The sequence below is a fragment of the Amblyomma mixtum genome, chromosome 3 (genome assembly GCF_055824585.1).
Source record: "Amblyomma mixtum isolate Tamu chromosome 3, ASM5582458v1, whole genome shotgun sequence".
Taxonomy (NCBI): Eukaryota; Metazoa; Arthropoda; class Arachnida; order Ixodida; family Ixodidae; genus Amblyomma; species Amblyomma mixtum.
In genome coordinates, this window is record NC_143014.1 from 343,856,092 (window position 1) to 343,871,720 (window position 15,629).

Here is a 15,629-nt window from a genome sequence, read left to right on the forward strand (position 1 = left end):
GAAGACACTGCTATGAATGAATCACCATGTCGTATCAGCCTAAGGCCGCTAAATAATTGATAATAAAATTTTTCTCTCAAGCGGTTTCGGTTTCAACCAGGCTGTCGAACCGGCATTTTTTCGGGTTCGGTTCGGGTTCACGCCTTTCGGGTTCAGTTCTGGGTTCGGCTCCAGAGGGCCATTCTGTTCCGGTTCGAACCGGTTCGAACCGTCTCGAACCGGTTCAAACGGGTTCAGGACAAAAAAAAATTAGAACGCAGATGGGTTTCAGTCAACCTTGCTAGGCGTTTTCTTTTTTCTTGCACATCTCTATACAAAATAAAAAAAAGCAAAGATTTGTTTACGAGAACATAAAACTAGGCTAGTTTGTAACGGTTGCTTAAGCACCGCAGTAAACAGGAGAAAAGGAAAGTCTGGAGACGACACAGACGCTGACTAACAACTGGTTATTACATTCTCGGAAAATTATATGAAGGCGCAGGACACAGTCAACAATCCAAAAAACAGAAGAGCAAAGATTAACACTAAAAAACCATACTGCGCATGCACATTATAGTCGAGTCATGAAATCTTTTTCAACGAAATTCGAAGACTATAATACACAGTAGACGGCACTCCCTTGTCCTGGACCTCACACAGTTGCCACGAAAGCCTGGCTCCTTATCTACGAAATTGATGTATGGTGAAGCAACACGTTCATCTGCATCCTTCCTGATCATAAAAGGCTCCACGTCTCCCTACAAATTCAATCAGGGTGATTAAACAGGAGACTTGTCTTTCTAAGTGGGGAAGCAATGAGCATTTGTTCGAACATCAAAGATGGGTGAAAAAATTAGCGGTGTCGTAAAACTTGGCTTTCCATCGCAGCGAGTGCAACGATTGCTTCCTCCAGTAGATAAGACAAGTGTCCTGTTTAATAACCCTGTTTGCATTTGTAGGCAAATGGTCGAGGCCAATGGGATCAGGAAGGAAGCAGATGAGTGGGTTGCTTCACCATCTATCAATTTGGTCCATAAGGAGTCAGGCTTTCGTGGCATTGTGTGAGGTCCAGGAGATAGGGGAGTGCCATCTACTATGAAAGATACTCTTCGAATTTCGTTGAAAAATACGTCACGACTCGACTGTGATGTGCATGCGCAGTATGGTTTTTAAGTTTTCACGTTTGTTCTGTTTTTTGGGGTTGTCTCCTGTGTCCTGCGCCTTTATACACTTTTCCCAGAATAAAATAACCAGTTGTTAGTCAGCGCTCGTGTCGTCTCCCGGCTTCCTTTTGTTGTGTTCACTGCGTTACTTGAGCAGGAAAAAATTGTTTAATTCGAGATGTTCTCACTTTACCAATTTTTTTTATTGTCCGCAGCAAAAATACCAATTTATGGTAAGAGCAGCAAAATGAAATGAACTCGAAATTATTGAAAATCGGCTATGTATGTACGCTATAATACACCTTATGAGGTGTAGGACGAAAAGCCGATGGATTTTGCATCTACAAGACCCTCCTGCTTGAGCAGTTAGGGAGACCCCGTAGCGCGAGTAATAGGTCTCCCTTGAAGCTTTAGTCAGTTGGGACTTTTTCGTATGCAGTGTACTTACGGGGCCCCAAAATTCCTGCCGCACGCGCCCTCTACGTTCCCGCGCACTACTGAGAAATGAAACTGTCATGTATCGGCACGTATACATACAGACAGATACCTTCGCGTCAACCCGAAACCGACTAGCCATCCCCTCCTCCTTTACTACATGGTAAGAAAATGTTCGAGAATCCCTCCACCGCCCTTCCCCCATCCAACGAGAGCCTCGTGGGAGCACTGGCTTTTACTTACCTGTACGGCCTCTCCACAAGGCAGATGACAAATGTTGCGATCGGTCATTACTTCCTCTACCCATACATCTACAGCCTTACTTAGACTTTCTTGATACTAGTGTATTACAGCGAAGTCAGGGATGTAAAGTGGAGCCCACTTTAATGGCCACAGATATAACGAACGCTCGCTTATTACGAGCGGGTGTGGTGCTACTGTGAAAATATGCATAAGGGCAACGGAAATTCGTCGCAGACACAGCGAACAACTCTGGCCACACCACTTGGTTATAGCGAACGAGGTGGCTTGGTGAACTACCACGAGGTTGTAGAGGTCGTCCTTCCGCTCAGCACGCAGATGAAATAGCGCCTCTCAACCTTGACGACACCGCCTCGGAAAGAACATGTCAACCCAGAACTGGAAGTAAAAAGCGGTACTGCTGTGCGCAGCGCTAATCGGAAAGCCTTCCTCCGGTAACACTGTAAACGCTAAAGTAAACACGGTAACGATATGTTATAATTCTCTATTGAAATAGTAAGTAACCGCCGGCCAAGCCCGCGTCGATGGCCAACGAGGGCAATCATTGCCTACGCGTTCGCCGGCTCGGCAAAGCATGTCGAGTAGAAGAAGCGCGGTGCGCGTGAGAAAGGGGCATCGTCAAAAGCGAAGCTACTGACCATGGTCGCGTATCAACTAACAGCAGCGATTAGATAATTCTGAAATCCTTGCTGGCCATGCCAGTCACGTGGTATGCATAGCCTGCCCAGTCGTCTCCATGTTTTGCAGCGCTGCCATGTGCAGGCATTGTTATATAGCGCACAGTGCAACGGACCCATTCTGTGCTACAAGCGCTGCACTACTTCGTCGTTGCATAAGCATAGTAACGGCAGAAGAATCTCGAAAACACGCGTGACCAGATGCTTGCAGGTTTCTGGCAAAGATTCGTTGATCCATAGCCGACCGAATGTTTCCTCGGATAACTACGTTCCTGCAGACCACAAAATCGCAGAAGTGCCTGCTCTGACGGAGACGTTGAACACCAAGTGCGAGCTTTCCCTACTGCCAGCAATCTCATTTATATGGCCAACCTGCCACCAGTTCCCGTGTAAACTTCAACCACGATTAGTTATACCCCTCCCTAAATTTGATAGTTGGCAGCAAGGTCTCGACGATGATTAAATGACCGCCCTAGATAGCCTGTAAACAGCCGCGGCAGGCTCTGCTTTGCACAAGTAGGCACGCATAACGGAGTGTTGTAAGAAATAATTGCCACTTTTAGCGGCCTTAGTATTTTTGGCTGTTGTAAGAAGAATCCACTTGCTACGAACATCAGATATAACGAATGGAACCCACGTGACCGTCAGGTTCATTATAAGTGGCCTCGACTGTAGTTTCAATCGGCCGCAAAAACCTTTTTCACCCTTCAGACATGCACCTTACATGTTAGGACGTACAGTGGTGAGCAGCCTTGTCTAGAGCGCTTGAGCAGTGCGCACTTGGTAACAAAAACCGAAATTAGAGAGCAGCCCCTCATTACAGGGCAAAGTTTTCATGCCTGCTTTGTTTACGAGGCTATCTGGCGCTACTTCCGTGCAATCGTTCCAGCTGGACCCTAGAGGCTGCCACAAAATCTGGATTTGTATGCAAGGAAGTGCACCGCCCGAGCTCTCTAGACAAGGCTGCTCACCACTGTACCTCCGCGCCAAAGGGGCGTTTGTGCTGTGGTCAGTGCATTTCTACCTGTGCGAGCAACGAGAAGCAATTTCAGCAATAAAGTGACATTTTTGTCATGATGCTGTATTCTTTTGGGACATACTTAAGCAGTCTCTTAAAAAACCCATTGAAATCATACATTTCGTTATAACATTTATGTCTGCGATGAAAAACTCGGGAATTCCGCGCGAACTCTTCGTGTTCATAGGACGCAGAACCGCTGCGTTCCACGAGGTCACTGTTCAGACAGCAGTGCACTTGAACGCTGGAGGAATATGCTGCGCAAGTTCAACCTCCTGACTCGTTCCCCTTTCATGGCCTGTGCACCGTCTGGAATTTTCATGCGCGGGCGGAGGCAGGGAGTTATGGTGGCATGAGACCTTATGCCGAGATCGCTGAATTCGAAGCGGTCAACTAAGGCATGAGGAGGGTCAGAGAGGTTCCAAATATTCCATGCAACAACCATAAAAAGAAGCCTACAAGATAGCCAAATAGCCTAAAGCACCTGCAAACAGAGTTTTCTGTTGCGCCGCCATTAGTACGAATCCCGCTCGGAGTCAGAGGTTCGACTATGCATACTCTTTTAGTTCTTTTTACTGCGTAAGCAGTATAGCCTGCTTTCCCAAAAATAACCGCGCTGCGTGCGTGCAGTCTCCATCCTTGATGCACACTCACGTGGGTGTACATCAGGGTATTCACTGGTAAAAGTGCACCTTCAAAAACTTTCACCCATCTCCCCACCCCCCATCACCCACCTGTACCCGGTATAGCCGAGGCAGATTGTTGTGAAGGCTCAACGTATTCTGTTACCCAAGCGTTCCACGAAAAAAAAACGCTAACAATCATATGCCTGTCGTGTCAGACACTAAGAACGGGAAATATGACTGCGAGAAGTAGATATAAGTCGCCAGACAGAGAATTGAAGATGGAGCAGTGCGAGAACAGCAGATGGAGCCACACGCTGGCGACTGGCAGCAATTTTTTCTTAGAAGCAGAACGGTTTCAGCGAATCGGCATAACGAAATCACTTCATCGTAGTTACATTTCATCGCAGTAGCATCTCTATGGGCGTAATCACTATCGCATGCCAGCGAGCGTATGTATTTCCGCATTGCCCATTTGCGTAATCGGTATTTAATTTATTGGCATGGATCCGGCTGGCGTAACTTAAAGATGACCGCCAGTTCAGTACCAATGTTGCCAGACTGCATGCGTCCGAAAGTGCAGACGAGTTTGACGACCACAGTGTTGCTCTCAGCGACCGCGCGGCGTCCACCCCCACTTCCTCCTCTCCACCTTCCTCCTCATATACCGTGTTGTTCGCTACGTAATGGGCGCGCCTGACTCCCGACTCCCTTTCAGATACCGCGCTGGGCGCGCTCGCTCTCTCCGTCCCCTTTGAGATATCGTGTTGTACGCTACGTAATGGGCGCGCCCGACTCACGGCCGTGTCCGGCTGGCGTTGCATAATTCTAGAACGCTTCCGACCGCCTTGGGAGCTCAGAATTTCGGCTCAACTGCTTTGCCACGACTTAAACACTGCCTATGCGCGGCCAGTACAGTCGGCATCCATACGTGTCCGGCTGGCGTTGCATAATTCTAGAACGCTTCCGACCGCCTTGGGAGCTCAGAATTTCGGCTCAACTGCTTTGCCACGACTTAAACACTGCCTATGCGCGGCCAGTACAGTCGGCATGCATACGTGTCCGGCTGGCGTTGCATAATTCTAGAACGCTTCCGACCGCCTTCGGAGCTCAGAATTTCGGCTCAACTGCTCTGCCACGACTGAAACACTGCTATTCGCGGCCAGTATCAACACCCTCAAAAACTCTTAAGGCCTCTCCAGGCCCTCCTTTCCACACGTGCTACGTGACGCTAAGTGTCCGGCTGCTCGCCGAGCGCGGCTCCGCTCGGTTGTCTCCCTCGATGTGCTCGCGCTTGCCCGGGCAAGCACAGACACGAACGCGGTCTTGCAGTGAGCGTCTAGCTGCTGCCAGAGTCTTTCAGTCTGGCGTTGATTTTATATGTTTTCGGTCCTCGCACGACTGTATCGGTTCCGTGCGGCCGTTCCTTGTGTGGCGTGCGTACCAGTGCTAGCTCTCGCCTGGAGTTAATCGCTGAATGCCTGCCGTGTTGTGAGTACAATTTTGTGAAACATGGGCCGGTGCTGTGTTCCCAGGTGCCGCGGAAACTACCAGAATGGCCCAAAAGTACGTGTTTATTGCTTCCCAAGAGTCGAAGCACGAAGAAAAGCTTGGTTGCGAGCCATTCCACAGAAGGATTTCACTCCTACAGTGCATTCGAGGGTAAGACTCTGAAATATTGATTAGTAGGCGCTGGTAATTATCTTAGTTGTGAGCTTTCGCGATTGTTAAAGGCTGTGACTCCGGGAAAGGCATGCTGGCTTTATAGGCAATGATAGCACTTTAACTTATGTATTAATTGTCGAGGAAGCATTTTATTTCTGTGGATGTCCATAAGGCTTGCGATGCATTTGGTCAGGGATGTGAAAATTTTCGCTGCCGTAGCTTAGACGAACGTCATTCTCATGTTTTAGCTCGTATAACTTGATGTTTGTCCTGCTTGGTATAAGTTTTCCTGTTTTGGCCTCCGCGCTGCGATTTTTTCTTGTTTGTGTGGCAAATGTGTAAAAGCTGTGCACTATTAACTCTTTTTACTTAGTGTTTAGGCAATGGAGAGTCATGGCGAATGGCCTTGCGTCATTTTCTCGTGCAGGTGTGTGAACAGCACTTCCACGCAGGCGACTTCATTACGACGTTGTCTCACCAAGATGAATTGACAGGGAAGACAATAGAGGTGAAGCGTGATAGACTGCAGCTGAAGAATGATGCTGTGCCTTCTGTGTTTGCAAACTGTCCAAAATACTTGTCCTCAACGCCAGGACGGAGTGAATCGCCAGATACAAAAAAAGCAAGAAGGGAAAACGCTGTTTTGTAGGAGGCTATGAGGAAGTCACTTGTGTCTAATGAACTTGAACAGAAAAAAAAAACAAAGTTTCATCTTACGAGGACTTCAAATCTAAGCTGCCTGGGATCTGCAACACGAAATTCTGGACCGTTTCTGTCGATGAGCAGTGCGTTAGGTTCCTTCTCATCGAGAATGATCCTTCACCGAATGTGAAATACACCTTCGTAATTCTCCCTGATCTGTCACTTTCTGTTTTCCTGAACGGAGTGAAGCTTCTCTCTTCCTTCGGGCAGAATTCTGCCAATTCAAGTATGTGACATCTCCAGCCTGTCCTTACTGCTAGAGGAACTCGAGAAAGGCTTGAGTAATATACCTGAGCTGACGAAAGTGTCGAAACATACTAAAGTATTGCAGTTTGTCAGTTCACTGCTTGCAGACCTCATTGAGGACAGTGATACGACGAAAGAGCACTCTGCTTTGCTGAAATTTCTGGTTGAGCAGATAGATCTTCTCCTCGCGAAACAGCCTGTGTATAGCGCAGAGCTGCTGGTATTCGCCAGTATTCTGAATTCAATTTCTCCTCACGCATATCACTTCACGAGAGCTGCATCAAGAATCATTCTGCCCCATCCTTCTACACTGCGCCGTGTCTGCTCAAATTACAAAGCTGACCCTCTTCTGGAGCAAAATCAACCGCACTCTCTCTCCTACATCCGAGAACGAGTCAAATCAATGAAAGACCACGAGAAGACAGTGACCCTGATGATCGATGAGATCCACATAAAACCATACTTCGACTACAAAGGGGGCACAATCGTAGGATCGTCGGCACATTCCACGGAACCAGCGACAACAGCCCATGTGTTCATGGTGCAATCACTTCTTTCTGCAAACAAGGACGTCATTCACATATTACCTGTGAGCAAACTGAGCGTAGAAATTTTGCACGAACATGCTAAAAACATCATCATTAACGTTGAGAAAATGGGGCTTAAAATTATCGCTGTGATAACCGACAACAATGCTCTGAACCGCAAGATGATGTCGTTATTTGCTGCAAGTCCTCAGGTGAGCATTGTCTATCCCCATCCAGCCGATAACGCTCGCCCTCTTTTCTACGTGGTCGATCCTGTGCATCTCTTGAAGTGCATCAGGAACAATTGGATTAACCAGAAAAACCCTGGAACATGCCTCTATTTCTCTGAAATGGACTTGAGTGGAGCAATGCCTGAAGGGCCTCCTCGTATGAAAGCTGCTTCTGTCGCAGGTGTGCGGCAGCTTTATTCTTCAGAGAAGACGTCGCTTGTGAAGGCTGCTTACAGACTGAACGCAAAAGCCGTGAATCCAACCTCAATGGAGCGGCAAAATGTAAAGCTCGTTCTCGACGTCATTAACCAATTTGTGTCAAATGCCCTCAGAACACATGGTTCCGCGTTCAAGATTCCTCAAGCTGAGTCGACCGCTCTCTTCATTGACATCATACTCAGATGGTGGCAAATAGTCAATGTTAAGACCCCTTGCGAAGGCCAGAGGCTAAGGGACAGCATGCAAGACCCTGTAAGGTCTGTTGATGACACACAGTTGGCTTTCCTGAGTGGCATTGTCGACTGGTTGGACGCTTGGGCGAGAATCAACATCACCAGTGGCTCATTGACGAAAGAGACACACAGTGCTTTGCGATTGACATGCTATTCCCTGGTAGAACTCTCGCGATACTGCTTAGAAGAGCTTCACTTCAAGTACGTGCTGCTGGGCAAATTTTAGACGGATCCGCTAGAAGACCGGTTCGGCCGCTACCGCCAGCTGGCAGGAGCACAGTACCACATTTCCGTGCGTCAGCTCTACGAATGTGAAAAGAAGCTTCGTCTTCAAAAACTTCTGACATTTCCATGCGAGGAAACAGAATCTGAAGACGTAAATGAGGATCCTGTGGCGTGCAACTTTTCTGTGGCTGTCAGCGACGACGATATTACACGCGCCCACTCTGACATGGATGCTATTGTTTATATTGCAGGATATGCTGCTCATGCTGCTTTAAAGAAGCTTTCATGTTCTGCTTGCTTCAGCACATTGGTGATTGAAAATCGAGAGATCGAAGCGGAAAACACTGCCATGATAGCTAACCCGTCAAGAGGAGGGCTGAAGTTTCCCCAGCCATGCACAGTTCACATGGTACTGATGACAAAACTAGTTGCAGAGAAGTTGTCTTTGGGAGCAAACGCGGAAGATTTTCTCTCCTGTAGGAATCAACGCGGTGTCGTGATTTCACAGACGATTTCCCTCCTGGAAGAACATGACATTGAGACATGTGAAAATGGCCACACTGCACAAACTCTCGTGCGCTTGGTGGTTCGCGTTGCAACCAACGTTGTTTTAAACAACTTTTGCAAACTGAGAAATGACGCCATACAAGACAATGCGCAGCAGAAGGCTGCCGCCCGGAAAGCAGCAACGCTTAAGAAGAAGTAAGTTTTATTCCCAAAGCAATAAAAATGCTTTGCGAACACTTCATTGCTGGTGTCTCGTCGTTTGTTATTGTAGGAGTGAGACTAGCTGTACAAATACTCTTCAACAGGGCAACTTTATTGTGAGCATCATTATACCTGTACGTGAAAGTTTTAAGCAAAACATAATAAATAATAAAACTATCACAATGCGCAGTAGACGGTGTTTTTTTTAACATTCACGAACTGATCAAATGATATTCTAAGGCGCGCACAAACTCGCACATTTCTTTCCTGCAGCAACGAAAAAAATAACAATGAAGGAATCACTTATAAGACAGCTAGGAACTTTTTAGCAGTTACGTGCGGCAGTACCCAAATAGTGCAGGTGGGCGCGGCGCGCGGCCCCGCTGAAATCGCGGAGCGCAGCGCCGGCACGGTCCTTTGGCGTGACGTCACGCGGCTCGTGGAGAGGCCTTAGTATATTGAGAGGGTGTTGCCAGTATAGTCGGCATGCATACGTGTCCGGCTGGCGCTGAATAATTCTAGAACGCTTCCGACCGCCTTAGGAGCTCAGAATTTCGGCTTAACTGCTTTGCCACGACTGAAACACTGCCTATTCGCGGCCAGTATAGTCGGCATGCATAAGTGTCCGGCTGGCGTTGCATAGAACGCTTCGGCATAGTCGGCATGCATGGAAGCGTTCTAGAATTATGCAACGCCAGCCGGACACTTATGCATGCCGACTGTACTGGCCGCGAATAGGCAGTGTTTCAGTCGTGGCAGAGCAGTTGAGCCGAAATTCTGAGCTCCCAAGGCGGTCGGAAGCGTTGTAGAATTATGCAACGCCAGCCGGACACGGCCGTGAGCCGGGCGCGCCCATTACGTAGAGTACGACACGATATCTCAAAGGGGACGGAGAGAGCGAGCGCGCCCAGCGCGGTATCTGAAAGGGGGCCGGAGCCAGGCGCGCCCATTATGTAACGACCAACACGGTATCTCAAAGGGAGCGAGCGCGCCCAACATGGCCCAACGGGGTATTTGAAAGGGAAAGGAGGGAGCGGGCGCGCCCATTACGTAGTCTCTAACATGGTATATGAGGAGGAAGGTGGAGAGGAGGAAGTGGGGGTGGACGCCGCGCGGTCGCTGAGAGCAACACTGTGGTCGTCAAACTCGTCTGCACTTTCGGACGCATGCAGTCTGGCAACATTGGTACTGAACTGGCGGCCATCTTTAAGTTACGCTAGCCGGATCCATGCCAATTTTTTTTCTTAAATACATCGCCACCGTTGCCAAGAACCCGCCTTTCGTTGCTTATTTCCGTCGCGCGCAAACATAAATATGCGGATTCTATATAAAAAAAAGAAGCTGCACCAAATTTATACATCCTTGTTTTGTTAATACTAGTAGTAATATCTCGGGTTTAAAGGGCCACTGCCCAGGGTCCGGACATTTTTGAAAAACAAGCCCACTACATAGATGAGGCATCGAAGATAACCTCTGCAAAATACTAGAGCCATGCGCGCCCCGAAAAGCTGCGAAAATTCAAATCAAAGCCCGTTCGTTCTTTCCTTCCTTCAAAAACGGGCCCGGTCCACTACTCTGCACCCCGCTGACGTCAAGGGGGGCTACTTTCGCTAAAGGCACTCCATTGGTGCATCGTTCTGACTGACGGGAGAAGGTTGGGCGTAGCCTTAGCGTCGCGTCGTCTGCACAAGGCTTTCCGCAGCGCCTTCTGTTCTGGCTCATGCCTACAAACCCGCATGAAGGAACAAAAAAAAAAAACTGCGGAGGGAGCGTGCGGCGACAGCCTTGAACCCTAGCCATAAAAAGTAAAAAAACAGTAAAACTGAGGGAGTTGGTTCGCCCCCCCCTCCCCCCCCCCCCCCCCCCCCGCCGTGATCACGTCACGAGACGCTCTGCGTGCGCGCTCCCTTCTCAGTTTCTTTTCTTCTATGCGAGCCCCCCAAAACAAGGTTTTAATTAGTAGTGCAGCAGAGCCTTTCCCTCGCTCGCCCACCTGACCGCTCCGCACACACACCGCTTATCTTTCGTGCATCTTGCGTACGCCTTGACTCCAATGAATGACATATGCTTTGGAGCGGAGAAAAGACACAAACACACAGAACACAAACACGCATGGAGAAAAGCAAACGGGCGGTTGCCGAGTCCGCGCTTCGCCGTGTGTTTCGAACACAACCGACTTCCGCCCCTCCGCTCGTGAAACGGTGGGGAGGCCTAAAAGAAAATGAAAAGGTGGCTCGTTAAAGGCCCCCTGCCCACCCGCGGCCAGCAGACACTCTCTACCTCACTTTGAGCGAGCCTCCTCTCCTTCCATTCCCTCCTCGAAATTTTTCTCTCCCGCTCCTCGTCGAGTAGGCTCGGCAAGGCAAAATCACCCCTTCCTTCTCCGGTGTAAGCCGGAGGCGTGGTGTCTGTGGAGTGCTTCACAGGGCGACGTCATGGCCCCGCCTTCAATAGAATTCTTTTCTTGGTTTTTGCATTTTCTCCGCACACTGAACGATCGAGAGGCGCGATCGGCTCGACCACCTAGACTTGTTAGCGAGCGCATCCTTTCATACATCTGTTTGTCATTCCCAGTTAACGAGCCACCTTTTCATTTTCTTTTAGGCCTCCCCACCGTTTCACGAGCGGAGGGGCGGAAGTCGGTTGTGTTCGAAACACACGGCGAAGCGCGGACCCGGCAACCGCCCGTTTGCTTTTCTCCATGCGTGTTTGTGTTCTGTGTGTTTGTGTCTTTTCTCCGCTCCAAAGCATATGTCATTCATTGGAGTCAAGGCGTACGCAAGATGCACGAAAGATAAGCGGTATGTGTGCGGAGCGGTAAAGTGGGCGAGCGAGGGAAAGGCTCTGCTGCACTACTAATTAAAACCTTGTTTTGGGGGGCTCGCATAGAAGAAAAGAAACTGAGAAGGGAGCGCACACGCAGAGCGTCTCGTGACGGGATCACGGCGGGGGGGGGGGGGGGAGAGAGAGGGGGGGGGGGGCGAGCCAACTCCCTCAGTTTTACTGTTTTTTTACTTTTTATGGCTAGGGTTCAAGGCTGTCGCCGCACGCTCCCTCCGCAGTTTTTTTTTTTTTGTTCCTTCATGCGGGTTTGTAGGCATGAGCCAGAACAGAAGGCGCTGCGGAAAGCGTTGTGCAGACGACGCGACGCCAAGGCTACGCCCAACCTTCTCCCGTCAGTCAGAACGATGCACCAATGGAGTGCCTTTAGCGAAAGTAGCCCCCCCTTGACGTCAGCGGGGTGCAGAGTAGTGGGCCGGGCCCGTTTTTGAAGGAAGGAAAGAACGAACGGGCTTTGATTTGAATTTTCGCAGCTTTTCGGGGCGCGCATGGCTCTAGTATTTTGCAGAGGTTATCTTCGATGCCTCATCTATGCAGTGGGCTTGTTTTTCAAAAATGTCCGGACCCTGGTCAGTGGCCCTTTAACTGGGAATGACAAACAGATGTATGAAAGGATGCGCTCGCTAACAAGTCTAGGTGGTCGAGCCGATCGCGCCTCTCGATCGTTCAGTGTGCGGAGAAAATGCAAAAACGAAGAAAAGAATTCTATTGAAGGCGGGGCCATGACGTCGCCCTGTGACGCACTCCACAGACACCACGCCTCCGGCTTACACCGGAGAAGGAAGGGGTGATTTTGCCTTGCCGAGCCTACTCGACGAGGAGCGGGAGAGAAGAATTTCGAGGAGGGAATGGAAGGAGAGGAGGCTCGCTCAAAGAGAGGTAGAGAGTGTCTGCTGCGCTGGGGTGGGCACGGGCCCTTTAACGTGTCTAGTAGACATTGGGGCTATATGACAGACGGTGTAGTGGGGCTCCAGACCAGCTGGGGATTTTCGACGTGCGACAGAGCACCCTGGTTATGTATTTTTGGAATTATCAGCCGAGCTCCACAGCCATTAAGCCATTTTTTTTCCTTACTGCCCTACAGACCCATCGTAAGGAGTTTTATTTAGAACTTGCTGTCTAAGACAATGAGCGCCTACAAAAGTAAATGCTGCACCACCCACTGCGGTTGCTCAGTGGTTAAGGCGCTCGGTTACTTATCCGGTGTACCCGGGTTCGAACTCGGCCCCGGCGGCCACGTTTCGATGGAGGCGAAACGCAAAAGGCACCGTGTGCTGCGAGATTTCAGTGCACGTTAAAGGGCAACTGCGCCACTTCTTGAGAATTTCGCGATACTCAAAAATTTAAATCTATACAGGCTGTAGGTAAAGCATGCTAAGTTTTTTGCACTACCATTTAAAATAAGGACGTAATCGACGATTAAATTTTGCACTTCTCCTCAAAGCAACAAAGGCTTGCGGGGAAGTCCAGTGTGATGTCACGGAAAAAATGATTTCAAATTACTGCTGCCGTCAGCCACACCCTGCCGGGCCGCGTTGGACGCTGCCAAACAACGTTCGGCGGGTTTAAACTTCGGTCGCGTAGGTTTTTTTTCCTTCAAAGCAGGCGTTTATGCGTTGGAAATGTTCGGATGCTTTCGATGACGCCATCATGCGTCCCCCCCCTTAGCGTTGTGCGCTGCGGAGAAGCTTGAAGGCCGTCGCAATTTTAATTGGTGATTACGTAACCGTTTCAAATGCTAGACAAAAAGGAGTTCGCATAATTTTGCTGGAAGTTTAACACATTCGACCCTTTTAAGCTCGTCGATTTCTAAAACCTATGGAATTGCCCTTTAAGGATCCCCAGCTAGTAGAAATTATTCCGGAGCCCTCCCCTACTGCGCCTGTTTCTTTTTTCTTTCGCTCCCACCTTCCTCCCTCTCTTACGGCGCGGTTCAGGTGTCCATCAAGAAATGAGGCAGACTGCGCCATTTCCTTTCCTCAAAAACCACCATCACAACACTGTTGGGCCCTCGCGCTAATATTTCGTCTATTGGTGGGAAATGACGCAAAGAAAATGAAGGCATTCTCAATCGGTACTAAAATGACTATAGACACCCAGTTTTGTTGCGTGTTTTCTCCTTTCAAAATGACGCCATAGATATTAGAATACATGGATCACCGTGTGGTATTCGCCTACTGCCATTAAATAATTTAGAAAATAATTTTTTCTCTCATGCTGTTTCATCAACCGAATGATGGCGGTGACCTGAGTTCAACATTAGGTCACATAAGGCACGGGAAAAGTAATACAAACGCTGACACGATGTTTTGACTCAATGTAGCAGTTAAATCAGCCGGCTTCAAGACCTATAGTTACAACGAACGACGTATCAGCAGTTATATTGCCGTTTTATAGCACCTCACGCGGCCTAATTTCCACTACACGTCACAGCCATCGTAATGTTGGTAAAACCGAAACAGGGTTAAGAAGAAATTCAAATATAAATTATTTATTATGTGCTGGTGAATACCACGCGGTGCTCCATGTATACGACGTCTAACCCATTGTTTGAAAGAAGAAAGCACGCAAACAAAAGTTTGGTGTCTATAGTACTTTATTGAGTAAGAGCAGTCTTGACATTTGGTTAAAGATTTACGCAAATATGTAAAAGGGGAGGAGTAATAACTCAAGATTTCACATAAACCTGACGTACAAGTGTTTAGAATTGGTGGTAGTACATCATAAAAGCGTCAATTAGGCTTCTTCCCAGGCACCAGACCTCCTGTAAGTTTGCTGTCGCATATACTTTGTACCATTTTCGCACTTCCCAGCGTAGACAGCTACGGGTGGGTAAATCTATGCGATAGATCACCTCTTTTTGTCGGAAAACAAGACGTATGCCGGGATGCAAAAAAGTGGGGCTGAACCGGGTCCCGAACCGGTTCGAAACGGTTCCTTTGAATCGTTCCGCTTCCGGTTCAGTTACAAGATGGCGAAAAAAATACGGGTTCGGTTCGGTTCCGGTTCCGGGCGAAAACTCGGGTTCGGTTCCGGTTTCGGGTTCAGTTCCGGTTCGACACCCTGGTTTCAACAGCCGAACGATGGCTGTGACGTCAAAGAGAGGTTATAGGTCACCTGAGGCATGGAAGAACGCCGATATAATCGCTGCTTCATTGTGTTAATTCACTACAGTGCTGAAGCCAGCCTTCAAGAGCCGGAATGACAACGAATGTAGAAGCACCGATTATTACTGCAGTTTTTCCATGCCTCATGTGACCTATAACATCACTGATGTACAAGCATAATTGGTACAAGCATAAAAGAAAACTTTGCATACATTTCTCAAGAACTTTCTAAAATGTCAATTGCTCAATGAGCTATTTCCCACGTAACATATTTTACGGTATTACCCCAAATCGAAGAACATAACTGCCAAAATCGGGAAGGTCAGTCTCGGCTTTCGGACCTGTGCGGCGGACTGTACCGACAGCTCCTCTGGCAGACCGGCCGATTTTGGTTAAACACATTAGGCGGGCGTTACAACTACAGCAGGGCTAAAAATAACGGGACAGGCACTATAGACAATGGGCCTAGCTTTCGGAACATCAAATATTAAATAAAGTGTTGTTTTTTCTCCCCCCCCCCCCGCGTTACTTGGCGGCGTTGCCGTCTGCGCCACTGACGTGAGAAATTGCACCCATGAATTTGCTATGACAAGCACTTTTTCACAAGCACCAAACATCAATAAAAGCAGCAGAGCACTTACCCTTGACGCTTGGCTTTGGTGTACCCAGGAGCCTAATGATTTCCTCGTTGAGAGGCTCGTACGGATATCGCGGCAGGCTGTCCATTGCGACCGTCGAAATACTCGTCGAGCCGCGAGCCAAGAAGCTTC

At 48.7% G+C, this 15,629-nt stretch overlaps 1 pseudogene; it reads left to right on the forward strand.

Moving 5' to 3' along the window:
* Nucleotides 1–5,668: 5,668 nt before the first annotated feature.
* Nucleotides 5,669–8,909, forward strand: LOC149356192 (uncharacterized; annotated as a pseudogene).
* Nucleotides 8,910–15,629: the final 6,720 nt, after the last annotated feature.